General features: G+C 35.8%; 1 protein-coding gene across 1 annotated transcript in view; it reads right to left on the reverse strand.

Moving 5' to 3' along the window:
* ATP8B4 (ATPase phospholipid transporting 8B4 (putative)) overlaps window positions 1-14636 on the reverse strand; it is a 264877-nt gene that overhangs the window by 99310 nt on the left and 150931 nt on the right. The window lies entirely within an intron of this gene.

The raw sequence follows: 14636 nt of genomic DNA on the forward strand, positions 1-14636 counted from the left end.
AAAAAAGAAATTTGAAAATATTTCAAAACAAATGAAAGTGAAAATACAACATACCAAACCTCATGGCATATAGCAAAAGGAGTACTAAGGAGGAATTTCATAGCAATAAATGCATATAATTAAAAGGAGAAAGATCTCGGACAATTTAGTTTTATACCTCAAAGAACTAGAGACATGTAACAAACCTGTATATGTACCCCCTGAATCAAAAATAAAAGTTGAAATTATTTTAAAAAATAACTAGAGAAAGAGGGACAAACCAAGCCCAAAGTAACCAGAAAGAAAGGAATCACATAGATTAGAGAAGAAATAAATACAATAAGAAAAACAACAACAGTAAGAGTTGGTTTTCTGAAAAGAAACATTGGACAAAACCTTAGCTAGACTAAGAAAAAAAGAGAAAAAGCTCAAATAAATAAAACCATGAAGGAAAGAAAAAGCATTACAAATAATGACAGAAATTAAGAGAATCTTAAGAGACTTATGAAAAATTATAGACCAACAAAGTGGAAACACTAGATAAACAGACAAACTCCTAGAAACATATAACCTACCAAAACTAAATCATGAAAAATAGAAAGCCTAAGCATACCCATAGCTAGTATAGAGACTGAATCAGTAATCTGAAACCTCCCGACGAAGAAAAGCCCAAGACCAGATGGTTTCACTGGTGAATTCTACCAAACATGTAGAGTATAATTAATGCCAATCCCACTCAAACTCTTCCAAAAAAATTGATCAAGAGGGAACACTTCCAAACTCATTTTGAAGGCCAGTATTATTCTGACAACAAATCCAGACAAAGACAACACAAGAAAAGTATACTACAAGCTGATTACACCAATTAACATGCAAAAATCCCCAACAAAAGACTAGTAAATTGAATCACATTAGAAGGATCATATGCCACAACAAAGTGGGATTTATTCCTGGGATTGAAGGATGATTCAACAGACTAAAATCAATGTGAAACACCATATTCACAGAACAAGAATAAAATTACATGATCATCTCAAAATATGCAGAAAAAGCATTTGACAAAATTAAACATCCATTCATGATTTAAAAAGAAACTCTCAACAAAAAAGGAACAGCAGAAAAATACCTCATCATAATAAAGTCCATACATGAAAAACCCACAGATAACATCATACTCAATGGCAAAAAACTGAAAGCTTTTTCTGTAAAATCAAGAACATGGCAGGGATGCCCATTCTCATCACTTCTACTTAATGTTTAATACTAGTGGTCCTAGCCAGTGCAGCTAGACAAGAAAAAGAAAGAAAAGGCATCCCAATTGGAAAGGAAGAAGTAAAACTATCCCTATTTGAAGATGACACTATCTTACATACCCTAGGTGCACCATTTTTTAAAACTATTAGAACTAATAAATGAGTTCTGTAAAGTTACAAGATAAAAAATTTTTAAAAGTAAAGTTGCAGCATACAAAAATCAGTTGCATTTCTATATAGGAACAACAAGCAATCCCAAAAAATGAAGAAAATTATCTCATCTAAAGTAGCATCAAAAAGAACACAACACTAAGGAATAACATTAATGAAGGAGATGAAAGACTTGCAGTAAATTCTTATAATTATATGCTGCCTTTGCTTTCATTTTGAATATAAGTTCAACTTTCTCAGTCCAAAAGCAGGGCTCAGTCATCCTTAACACACTTCCCAGATCTATATCACATACAAATGGACTAAGGCAGTAGCCATACATTAGAACTTACAGGCATCTTCTCTTGCCTAGTAGAGTGGGTTTCCCACTTTCCTGTTGCTTCCTTTAAACAGATCATTCAAGCATTTGCCTGTGAGCTTAAAATGACTCAAACTCCATTTCCTTACATATCCTTTTTTTTTTTTTTTTTTTTTTAATCTCTCTGCCTGACTCTTCCTTCCTGCTTCATGTCACCCAGGGATGAAGGACTGCCCTCCTAACCTATTACACCCTCTTGCAGGATCTCTAAGTAAAAATATTTGAACTTATTTCTTATCATGGTGGTGTATTGAATTTACATTTTCCATCTGAAGAAGCAGGGGCTGCCCCAGACTGGGTTGTTCCTGGAACACAAGGCCTAGCTTCCAGCACCGGGACAATGGTCAGCCAGGCATAAACTAAACACTGGTCAGACAAGAGCCACAGGAGTGTCTGCCAATACAAACAAGTTTCCCACGTGAGGGACTCCTTGGCAAATGATCGGACAACTAGGCATTAGGTCACCCACCAGGTAAAAGAAATATCCCCTGAAAGGCACACTGTAAACATCCATGTCCAGCTCTCTTTCATTTCTATAAGGGTAAGGCTGTTGCTAGCTGCGCTGGTGCTGAAGCCCCAATTTGAACTGAGGGCTCTCAAAACCCTTGTACACTGAAAATTAGAAAACATTGATGAAGCCAGGTACAGTGGCTCATGACTATAATCCCAGCACTTTGAGAGGCCAAGGTAGGCAGATCACAAAGTCAGGAGATTGAGACCATCCTGGCCAACATGATGAAACCCTGTCTCTACTAAAACACAAAACACTAGCCGGGCATGGTGACACGTTCCTGTAGTCCCAGCTACTTGGGAGGCTGAGGCAGAGGAATCGCTTGAACCTAGGAGGCATAGGTTGCATTGAGCTGAGATCTCACCACTGCACTCCAGCCTGGCGACTGGTGACAGAGTGAGACTCTGTCTCAAAAAAAATAAAAAAAAAAAAAGAAAGAAAGAAAACATTGATGAAAGCAATTAAAGACACAAATAAATGAGTATGTATCCAATGGTCATGGAGTAGAAGACTTAATATTGTTAAAATCTCCATATTGCCCAAAGTGAACCATAGAAATCCCTATCAAAATTTCAATGGCATTTTTTTTTTTACAGAAGTATAAAAAAAAAAAATTCTAAAATTTGTGTGGAACCACAAATGACCCCAGATAGCCAAAACTATCTTGAGGAATAAGGACCAAGTTGGGGTCCTCACACTTCCTGATTTCAAACATGTTACAAGCTACAGTCATCAAAGCAGTGGGGTACTGGTATAAAGATAGACCAGTGGAATAGAATAGAGAACACAGAAATAAACCCACACATAAACAGTTGAATGAATTTCAACAAGGGTTCCAAGCTTACACAACAGGGAAAAGATAGACTTTTCAACAAACAGAGTGAGGAAAACTAGATATGCACAGGCAAAAGAAAAAAATGGACCATTACCTTACATCTAACACAAAAATCAAATTAAAATACATTGAAGACTTAAACATAGTCCTGAAACTATAAAACTCCTAGAAGAAAACATGGAAGAAGAGCTTCATAACATTGGTCTTGACAATGACTTCTTGCATAGACATGACAACAAAAGCGCAGACAATGAAAGCAAAACAAATAAGTGGAACTATATCAAATTTAAAAGCCTCTGCTCAGCAAAGGAAATAATCAACAGAGTGAAAAGGCAACTTATGGAATGGGAGGAAATATGTGCAGATCATATATCTGATAAGGGGTTACTAGCCAAAATATGTAGGAACTCCTAGCAACTCATAGCAAAGGTGGAAGGAAAGGGAAGGGAAGGGAAGGGGAAGGGAAAGGGAAGGGAAGGGAAGGGAAGGGGAAGGGAAAGGGAAGGGAAGGGAAGGGAAGGGGAAGGGAAAGGGAAAGGGAAAGGGAAAGGGAAAGGGAAAGGGGAAGGGAAAGGGGAAGGGAAGGGAAGGGAAGGGAAGGGAAGGGAAGGGAAGGGAAGGGAAGGGAAGGGAAGGAAAGGAAAGGATCCAATTTAACAATGGACAAAGGACTTCAATAGAAACTCTCCAAAGAAGATATATGAATGGCCAACACATACGTGAAAAGATGCTCAACATCACTGATCATCTGGAAAATGCAAACCAACCACAATGAGGTACCATCTCACACATGTAAGACCTCAAACAATAAAAATCCTAGAAGAAAACCTAAGAAATACTCTTCTTGATACTGGTCTTGGCAAATAATTTATGGCTAAGTCCTCAAAAGTAACAGCAACTGTGATGATTAATATCGAATGTCACCTTGATTGGACTGAAGGATGCAAATTATTGTTCCTGGGTGTGTCTGTGAGAGTGTTGCCAAAGGATATTAACATTTGAGTCAGTGGACTGGGAGAGGCACAACCCCCCTCAATCTGGGTGGGTACCATCGAATCAGCTGCAAGCAAGGCTAGAATAAAGCAGGCAGAAGAAGAGGGAAAGAGCAGACTTGCTGACTCTTCTGGCCTTCATCTTTCCTGTGCTGGATGCTTCTGGCCCTCAAACATCAGATTCCAAGTTCTTCAGCTTTGGTCTCTTGGACTTATACCAGTGGTTTGCCAGGGACTCTCAGGCCTTCAGCTACAAACTGAAGGCTGCACTCTCAGCTTCCCTACTTTTTTTTCTTTTTCTTTTTCTTTTTTTTTTTTTTTTTCACAGATTGGATAATTTTATTTATTTCTTCTTAAACAAACAACAACAAAAAACAAAATACATGTGCAGAACGTGCAGGTTTGTTACATAGGTATACATGTGCCACGGTGGTTTGCTGAACCTATTGACCTGTCCTCTAAGTCCCCTCCCCTCATCCTCCACCCCCTAACAGGCCCTGGTGTGTGTTGTTCCCCTCTCTGTGTCCATGCGTTCTCAATGTTCAACTCCCACTTATAAGTGAGAACATGCAGTGCTTGGTTTTCTGTTCTTGTGTTAGTTTGCTGAGGATGATGACTTCCAGTTTCATCCATGTCCCTGTAAAGGACATGATCTCATTCCTTTTTATGACTGCATAGTATTCCATGCTGTATATGTACCACATTTTCTTTATCCAGTCTATCACTGATGGACATTTAGATTGGTTCCATGTCTTTGCTATTGTAAATAGTGCTGCAATAAACACACATTTGCATGTGTCTTTATAGTAGAATGATTTATATTCTTTTGGATATATACCTGGTAATGGGATTGCTGGGTCAAATGTTATTTCTCGTTCTAGATCCTTGAGGAATCGTCATACTGTCTTCCACAATCGTCGAACTACTTTACATTCCCACCAACAGTGTAAAAGCATTCCTATTTTTCCATAACCTCCCCAGCATCTATTGTTTCCAGACTCTTTAATAATTGCTATTCTGACTGGCGTGAGATGGTATCTCATTGTGGTTTTGATTTGCATTTCTCTGATCAGGGATGTTGAGGTTTTTTTTCATATGTTTGTTTGCCATGCAAGTGTCTTCTTTTGAGAAGTGTCTGTTCATATTCTTTGCCGACTTTTTGATGGAGTTGTCTTTTTCTTGTAAATATGTTTAAGTTCCTTGTAAATTCTGGATATTAGACCTTTGTCAGATGGGTAGATTGGAAAAATTTTCTCCCATTCTGTAGGTTGCCTGTTCACTCTGATGGTAGTTTCTTTTGCTGTGCAGAAGCTCTTTAGTTTAATTATATCCCATTTGTCAATTTCGGCTTTTGTTGCAATTCCTTTTGGTGTTTTTGTCATGAAGTCTTTGCCCATGCCTGTGTCCTGAATGGTATTGCCTAGGTTTTCTTCTACTGAATAGAAGATCCTTTCCCTATTGCTAGTTTTCGTTAGGTTCGTCGAAGATCAGATGGTTGTAAATGTGTGGTCTTATTTCTGAGGTCTCTCTTCTGCCCTATTGGTCTATATGTTTGTTTTGGTACTGGTATCACACTATTTTGGCTACTGTAGCCTGGTAGTATAGTTTGAAGTCAGGTAGCATGCAATGCCTCCAGCTTTGTTAGTTTTGCTTAGGACTGTCTTGGCTATATAGGGTCTTCTTTGATTCCATATGAAATTTAACATAGCTTTTTCTAATTCTGTGAAGAAGGTCAATGGTAGTTTGATGGGAATAGCATTGAATCTATAAATTACTTTGGGCAGTATGGCCATTTTCACGATATTGATTCTTCCTATCTATAAGCATGGAATATTTTCCCATTTGTTTGTGTCCTTTCTTATGTCCTTGAGCAGTGGTTTGTAGTTCTCCTTGAAGAGTTCCTTCACATTCTTTGTTTGATGTATTCCTAGGTATTTTATTCTCTTTAGTGATTAAAATAGTAGTTTTTATGAATGGGAATTCATTCATGATTTGGCTCTCTGCTTGCCTATTGTTGGTGTAAAAGAATGTTTGTGATTTCTGCACAAACCTAGCAATCTCTTCACCTTGTGATTGTGTGAGTCAATACTCCTTAATAAACTCCCCTCCATACATACATCTATCCTATTAGTTCTGTCCCTCTAGAGAACCCTCATACAGCAACAAAAAAAACTGATAAGTAGGACCTAATTAAATTAAACTAAAGAGCTTCTGCACAGCAAGAGAACCATCAAGAGAGTAAAGAGACAACCTACAGATTGGGAGAAAATATTCACAAACTATGCATTCAACAAAGACTTAATATCCAGAATTGTTAAGGAACTTAAATCATCAAGCAAAAAATGAATATTCCAACTAAAAAGTCGGCAAAGGACATGAACAGACACTTCTCAAAAGAAGTGTACACGTGGCAAACAAACATGAAAAAATGCTCATGATCACTCATCATCAGAGAAACGCAAATCAAAATCACAATGAGATACCATCTCACACCAGTCAGAAAAATGTTTGTTAAAAAGTCAAAAAACAACAGATGTTGGTGAGGCTGTGGAGAAAAGGGGACACTTACACACTCTTGGTGGGAATTAAATGAGTCCAGCCACTGTGGAGAGCCATTTGGAGATTCCTCAGAAAACTAACAGTTGAACTACCATTTGACTCAGCAACCCTATTACTGGGTATATTCCCAAAAGAAAATAAATCATTCTACCGAAAGGATACGTGCACCCATATGCCTATCACACTGCTATTCATAATAGCAAAAAACATAGAATAAACCCAGGTGCCCATCAACAGTGGATAGGATTTTTTAAATGTGGTAAATATACATTATGCAGTACTATGCAGCAATTAAAAAAAGAACAAAATTATATCCTTTGCAGCAACACAGATGCAGCTGGAGGCCATTATCTTAAGCAAACTAACACAGAAACAGAAAACCAAATACCACATGTTCTCACTTATAAGTGGAAGCTAAACACTGGGCACACATGGACACAAAGATGGGAACAATAGCCAGTGGGAATTACTAGAGGTAGCATAGAGAGAGGAGGACAGGAGCTGAAAAACTACCTCTTGGACACTGTGTTTACTACCTGGGTGATGGGTTCAACTGTATCCCAAACCTCAGCATTCTGCAATATGTCTTTGTAACAAACTTGCACATGTACCCTGATTCTAAAATAAAAGTGGAAGAAAGAAAACAAACAAACAAAAACCACACAAACAGAACAGAAAATCCCAAGTATTGTTGAGGATGTAGAAAGACTGGAATCCTGGTGCACTGTTCATAGAAATGTAAAATGATGTAGTCACTATAGAAAACAGTAAGAAAGTTCCTCAAAAAATTAAAAATAAAACTACCATACTATCCTGCAATCCCTTATCTATCCAAAAAGAATGGAAATCAGGATCTTGAAAAGATATTTGCACTCCCATGTTCATTGTAGTATTATTCACAATAGCCAAGAGGTGGAAGCAACCTAAATGTCCATGAACAGATGAATAGATAAGGGAAATGTGATAGACAAATACAATGGAATATTATTCAGCCATAAAAAAGAAGAAAATCCTGTCATGCTACAATATGGATGACTCTTGACATTATTATAAATGAAAAATGCTGGTCACAGAAGGACAAATACAGAATTATCCCACTTTTATGAGGTCTCTAAAGTAGTCAGACTCATCAAAACATAAAATAGAATGGTTTTTGCCAGAGACTGGGAAAATGGGAATAAGGTGATTTGCTGTGCAATTAGTGTAGAGTTTCAGACATGGAACAAAAAAAAAAATTCTAGAGATTTGCTATGTGCTTAGAGTTAACAATACCATACTCAACACTTAAAACTTTGTTGAGAGTAAAAAATAGAAACAAAATGAATAAAATGGAATTCAATAAAGAACAGAATAAAATAGTGGGAAAAGATCCAATAGTAAATAAGATCCCTATTAATTTACTGACTTCTGGAATGTACACTATATACTTTTAAAAGTTTAAGACTCAAGTACTATCCCTGTAGTAATGTCTTTTCAAAAACATTCGATGGGAAATAAGTTCGACAGATGCTTTGTCTTAGAGATTGTAGAATAATATTACTTTACACTTTATCCAGGTATATGAGATAACCTATATACAAGACACTCAGTTACTTATGTTGGTCCCAGAATCATAGAAACTTATTTAATCACAGATTGTTTTGTTCGTGTAATAAATTTTGAACACAATTGCATTATAAGTTTTTAAATTTTAAAATATTTAAAATAAGTGTATGTATTATTATATGACTAGTAAGTTCTAAAATACACACTGGCCTTGGACTTCCCTAAAACCATCCAGAGAAGAAACTGGCCCAAAGAGTTTATAGACAAACTGTCATTCAAATATAAAGTCAACAAATAGTTCTGAACAGATTTTGTTTGAGACAGTGTCACTCTGTCACCCAGGCTGGAATGCAGCCTGGAACTGATGGACTCCAGTGATCCTCCTATCTCAGCCTCCCAAGTATCCAGGACTACAGGTGTGCCCCAGCATGCCTAGCTAATTGGGTTTTTTTATTGTTTGTAGAGACAGTGTCTCACTATGTTGCCCAGGCTGATCTCAAACTCCGAGCCTCAAACCGTCCTCCCACCTCGCCTCTCAAAGTGCTGTAACTATAGGTATGAGCCACCATACTTGGCCTGAACAGATATTTCTTATGAAGCATTCTTGAAATTAGAGGATGAACTTCAGCCAAATGGAAAAATAACTGAAAAAAAAACTGAGATAACTGAGAAAGGGACTAGTTAGTGGTGAACATAAAATATCTTTAGCTGGAGGAATAGGTCTAAAACCAATAGATTAGGATGACAAAAAAATGCAAATATTACACACTTGACTACATGAAAAGATTGCCAAAAGAAATTGGGAGAACATGCTGATTTCCTTATTTTGGTATCTGAAAATGAAAAAATATCATTTAAAGCTGCAAATCGACTCATAGAAATTAATATACATTTCAGATTAAAAGTACTATTAAGAAAAATATTAGGAAAATATGAGGAAAAGAAAGAGAAATAATAATCTCATCATTGTTCACATTAGGAAATTGATCAACACTGCCTTAAGAAAAAATTTAAAGTATTATGTAAACACTTGAGAGTATACAGTACAGAAACAATAAAATACTTCCTTAAATATTACAAGAAACACACATACAGAGTAAAAGAAAGAGACCATATAAGGAAATAATTATTAAGAATTATAAAGACGAAAAATAATAACCTAAAATGTTGTAACAGAACCAAGACAAGGTATAGCCCTACGTAAATGAGCCAAACTCATTAAAAGATTGGAACTTAAAGCAAAGGCAAACTACAGCCCTGTGTTCTACACAAAAGATATACCTAAATCAAAGTAATTCAGGAACTTTGAAAATAAAAGGTGGGCAAATATAAATGAAAAATACCCAAAAATAATTATCTTAACATCAAATGAGGTTTCAATCAGGCCAAGAAGAATTGAATGAGTCAAAAAAGAGTACTTTTAATGTTAAAATCCGTAATTCATAATAAAAGTTAAACCATTATGATCATCAGTGTTACCAAAAACTAGCACCAATACTCAATAAAACAGACTTTGGTATATATACGACCTATAGACAGACAGTATGATCAGACAGTTTAATTAGCTTCTTCAACTCAAACAGATTAACATAAATAAAAGATAAATAATTATATAGAAGACCAATTATATCTTTAACAAGATAGAGCTAAATTATACATAGCTAATTCCTACCTTATGAAAAGAGAATACAAGTACTTTCTTCTTAAGGGTCCTGAAACATTAATAACAATTAACCTTATTAAGCCACAAAGAAAACCTCAATAAATTCTAAAAGGGAGAAACAATAAAAATATATTCTTGCATTAAAAGTGCAATAAAATTAGGGAGAAAAAAGCCCTTACCATCTGCAAATTTTAAATTCTTCCTTAAAAACTTATGGTTCAAACTCAATGGTTCAATTTGAACTCACTGATATGACAAAAATAAAGATAAAATAATCATATAAAAATAAAATTAAAATACCTTATTAAACTACATGCCAAAATATACATAATAAAACTAAAGCAGTGTTCAGGGGGAAATTGTTAACCTTAAATATTTGTATTCTTAAAAAACCAGAAAAGAATAAAAATAAATAAAGCATCCAAGTATGAAGTAAGAAAAAGCAAAACAAAAAAAAAAATTTAAGGAATGAAGAAGGCATTAATAAAGAAGCAGAAGTTATTGATTAAAATGCAGGAAAAAAATAAGTAAATCCAACAGCTATACTTTTTTGTGGGAGAAAGGGGCAACTAAACTGCTAACATAAGCAAGACAGGAAAGGACAAAAACAAAAGATAAATAATAAAAAGAACCACAGATAAAGAGGAAATTAAAAGACTTATGAGTCTTTTCAAATAAATGTGAAAAGAAATGTGAATTTAAAAGACTTACGAGTCTTTGTAAATAAATGTGAATTTAAAAGACTTATGAGTGTTTGCAAATAAATGTGAAAATCTGACTGAATTAGACAATAGTCTAAGAAAATATAATTTTCCAAATCACTCCAAAAGAGATAGAAATTCTAAACAGATAACTACTGTAGATGAGAATATAAGAACATTATCTAAGAGCTACCACCTGAAATAGCACCAGGTCCACATAATTTTATAGGGGGATTTTGTGAAAACTTTAAGGCATACATTATTTTGATTTCATGTAAACTGTCCCACAGAATACAAAAGAAGGAATGATCCCCTATTTGTGTTTCTAAAGCAAACATAACATTGGTAGCAAAACAATTATTACCCAAAAAAGAACACTGCAGAACCATGTCTCTTACAAAGATCAATGCGCATATCTAAACCAAGCATTAGTAAACAGAATCTAGTACCACATTAAAAAACAGTTTAACATGACAAGTGGCATTTATCCCAGGAAAATATGGATAAAATTGAATCTGTTAATATGATTTATCACATTAATATATCCATGGAAGAAAAAATATTTTGTTATCCTCATAGGTGACAAAGGGGTATTGCTAAATTCAGTATCCAACTTGTACTTTAGAAAAATAAAAATTTTTTAGGGTTTTTAAATTATACTTTAAGTTCTAGGGTACATGTGCACAACGTGTAGGTTTGTTACATATGTATACATGTGCCATGCTGGTGTGCTGCACCTGTTAACTCATCATTTACAATAGGTATATCTCCTAATGCTATCCCTCCCCACCTCTCCCCACTCCACGACATGCCCCGGTGTGTGATGTTCCCCACCCTGTGTTCAAGTGTTCTCATTGTTCAATTCCCACCTATGTGTGAGAACATGTAGTGTTTGGTTTTCTGTCCTTGCGACAGGTTGCTCAGAATGATGGTTTCCAGCTTCATCCATGTCTCTACAAAGGACATGAACTCATCCTATTTTATGGCTGCATAGTATTCCATGGTGTATATGTGCCACATTTTCTTAATCCAGTCTATCATTGATGGACATCTGGGTTGGTTCCAAGTCTTTGCTATTGTGAATAGTGCCACAATAAACATACATGTGTATGTGTGTTTATAGCAGCATGATTTATAATCCTTTGGGTATATGCCCAGTAATGGGATGACTGGGTCAAATGGTATTTCTAGTTCTAGATCCTTAAGGAATCACCACACTCTCTTCCACAATGGTTGAACTAGTTTACAGTCCCACCAACAGTGTAAAAGTGTTCCTGTTTCTCCACATCCTCTCCAGCACCTGTTGTTTCCTGACTTTTTAATAATCACCATTCTAACTGGTATGAGATGCTGTCTTATTGTGGTTTTGATTTTCATTTCTCTGATGGCCAGTGATAATGGGCATTTTTTCATGTGTCTGTTGGCTGCATAAATGTCTTCTTCTGAGAATTGTCTGTTCATATCCTTTGCCCACTTTTTGATGGGGTTGATTCTTTCTTGTAAATTTGCTTAAGTTCTTCATAGATTGTGGATATTAGCCCTTTGTCAGATGGGTAAATTGTAAAAATTTTCTCCCATTCTGTAGGTTGCCTGTTCACAATCATGTCATCTGCAAACAGGGACAATTTGACTTCCTCTTTTCCTAATTGAATATCCTTTATTTCTTCCTCTTGCCTGATTGCCCTGGCCAGAACTTCCAACACTATGTTGAATAAGAGTGATGAGAGAGGGCATCCCCGTCTTGTGCCAGTTTTCAAAGGGATGTTTTTGTCCATTCAGTATGATATTGGCTGTGGGTTTGTCATAAATAGCTCTTATTATTTTGAGATACGTCTCCTCAATACCTAGTTTATTGAGAGTTTTTAGCATGAAGGGCTGTTGAATTCTGTCGAAGGCCTTTTCTGCATCTATTGAGATAATCATGTGGTTTTTGTCTTTGGTTCTGTTTATATGATGGATTACGTTTATTGATTTGCATATGTTGAACCAGCCTTGCATCCCAGGGATGAAGCCCACTTGCTCATGGTGGATAAGCTTTTTGATGTGCTGCTGGATTCAGTTTGCCAGTATTTTATTGAGCATTTTTGCATCGACATTCATCAGGGATATTGGTCTAAAATTCTCTTTTTTTGTTGTCTCTCTGCCAGGCTTTGGTATCAGGATGATATTGGCCTCATAAAATGAATTAGGGAGGATTCTGTTGATTGGAATAGTTTTTTTTTCTGTTGATTGGAATAGTTTCAGAAGGAATGGTACCAGCTCTTCTGTGTACCTCTGGTAGAATTCGGCTGTGAATCCATCTGGTCCTGGGCTTTTTTTGGTTGGTAGGCTATTCATTATTGCCTCAATTTCAGAACCTGTTATTGGTCTATTCAGGGATTCAACTTCTTTCTGGTTTAGTCTTGGGAGCATGTATGTGTCCAGGAATTTATCCATTTCTACTAGATTTTCTAGTTTATTTGTGTAGAGGTGTTTATAGTATTCTCTGATGGTAGTTTGTATTTCTGTGGGATCGGTGGTGATATCCCCTTTATCATTTTTTATTGCATCTATTTGATTCTTCTCTCTTTTCTTCTTTATTAGTCTTGCTAGCAGTCTATCAATTTTGTTGATCTTTCAAAAAACCAGCTCCTGGATTCATTGATTTTTTGAAGGATTTTTGGTGTCTCTATCTCCTTCAGTTCTGCTCTGATCTTAGTTATTTCTTGCCTTCTGCTAGCTTTGGAATGTGTTTGCTCTTGCTTCTCTAGTTATTTTAATTGTGATGTTAGGGTGTCAATTTTAAATCTTTCCTGTTTTCTCTTCTGGGCATTTAGTGCTATAAATTTCCCTCTACACACTGTTTTAAATGTGTCCCAGAGATTCTGGTATGTTGTGTCTTTGTTCTCATTGGTTTCAAAGAACCCCCAAAATTAATTGCATACCTAGGAATAATTTTTTTTAATGAGCAATGTATTTATGCAGAAAACCTGGAAATGCTTCTGAGAGGCACAAAATATGACTTAAGTAGCTTGAAATACATGCTATGTTCTTGGATAAGAAGATTCAACATCATAAGTATATTAACACTTCTTAAGATAACCAATAAATTTAACATCATTCTAACAAAAAATCATGAGGAAAGTTTAAGCAAAACAGTTCAGAGAAATCTACAGAAAAAAAAAGAGCACTGAAAAACAATTAGTCTTACCAAATGTTAGAGCCTTGTCAATGTCAATGAATTTCTTTTTATTGAGATGAAGTCTCATTCTGTCTCCCAGTCTGGAGTGCAGTGGTGAGATCTCAGCTCACTGCAACCTCTGCCTCCCTGGTTCAAGCAAATCTCCTGCCTCAGCCCCCCAAGTAGCTGGGACTATAGGCATCCACCACCACACCTGGCTAATTTTTATGTTTGTAGTAGAGACAGGGTTTCACCATGCTGGCCAGCCTAGTCTCAAACTCTTGACCTCACGTGATCCTCCCACCTCACCCTCCCAAAGTGCTGGGATTACAGCCATCAGCCACCACACCCAGCCTTTGTCAACAATTAAAACTGTATGATACTAACATATGCATAGAAAGAAAACACATCAAAAATTCAGTAATAGATCTAGTACACAAGAGTTTGGCATGCTATAAAGGTAACATCCCAAATCAGTGAAAAAGAGGACAAGCTTTTAAATAAATGGGTAAAGTCAGTAATCACCTGGAGAAAAATATAGTTGGACTTATGCTTTACCTTCTACACCAGGATAAAATCCAAATGAATCTAAGATTTAAACGTAAAACATTAACTCTATAATGATGGTGTGCTTTATATCTAAGACATAAAACTCAGTGATGGAGGAAAAAGTGATAAACTCAACTACATGAAAATAAAATATTTTTCATGGCAAAAATACCAGAAAAAATAATCATGGGACAAATGACAAATTGTGAAAAGAATACATAAAACTCATTTCACAGACAAATACTTATTTTCCCCAATATAGAAATATACAAATTAATTTTTGTAATAGACAACCCAATAGAAAAAAATGGGTAAAAAAATTATGAACCAGAAACTTACAGAAACATAATTAGCTCTCAA

Source organism: Theropithecus gelada, chromosome 7a (genome assembly GCF_003255815.1).
Source record: "Theropithecus gelada isolate Dixy chromosome 7a, Tgel_1.0, whole genome shotgun sequence".
NCBI classification, from domain to species: Eukaryota; Metazoa; Chordata; class Mammalia; order Primates; family Cercopithecidae; genus Theropithecus; species Theropithecus gelada.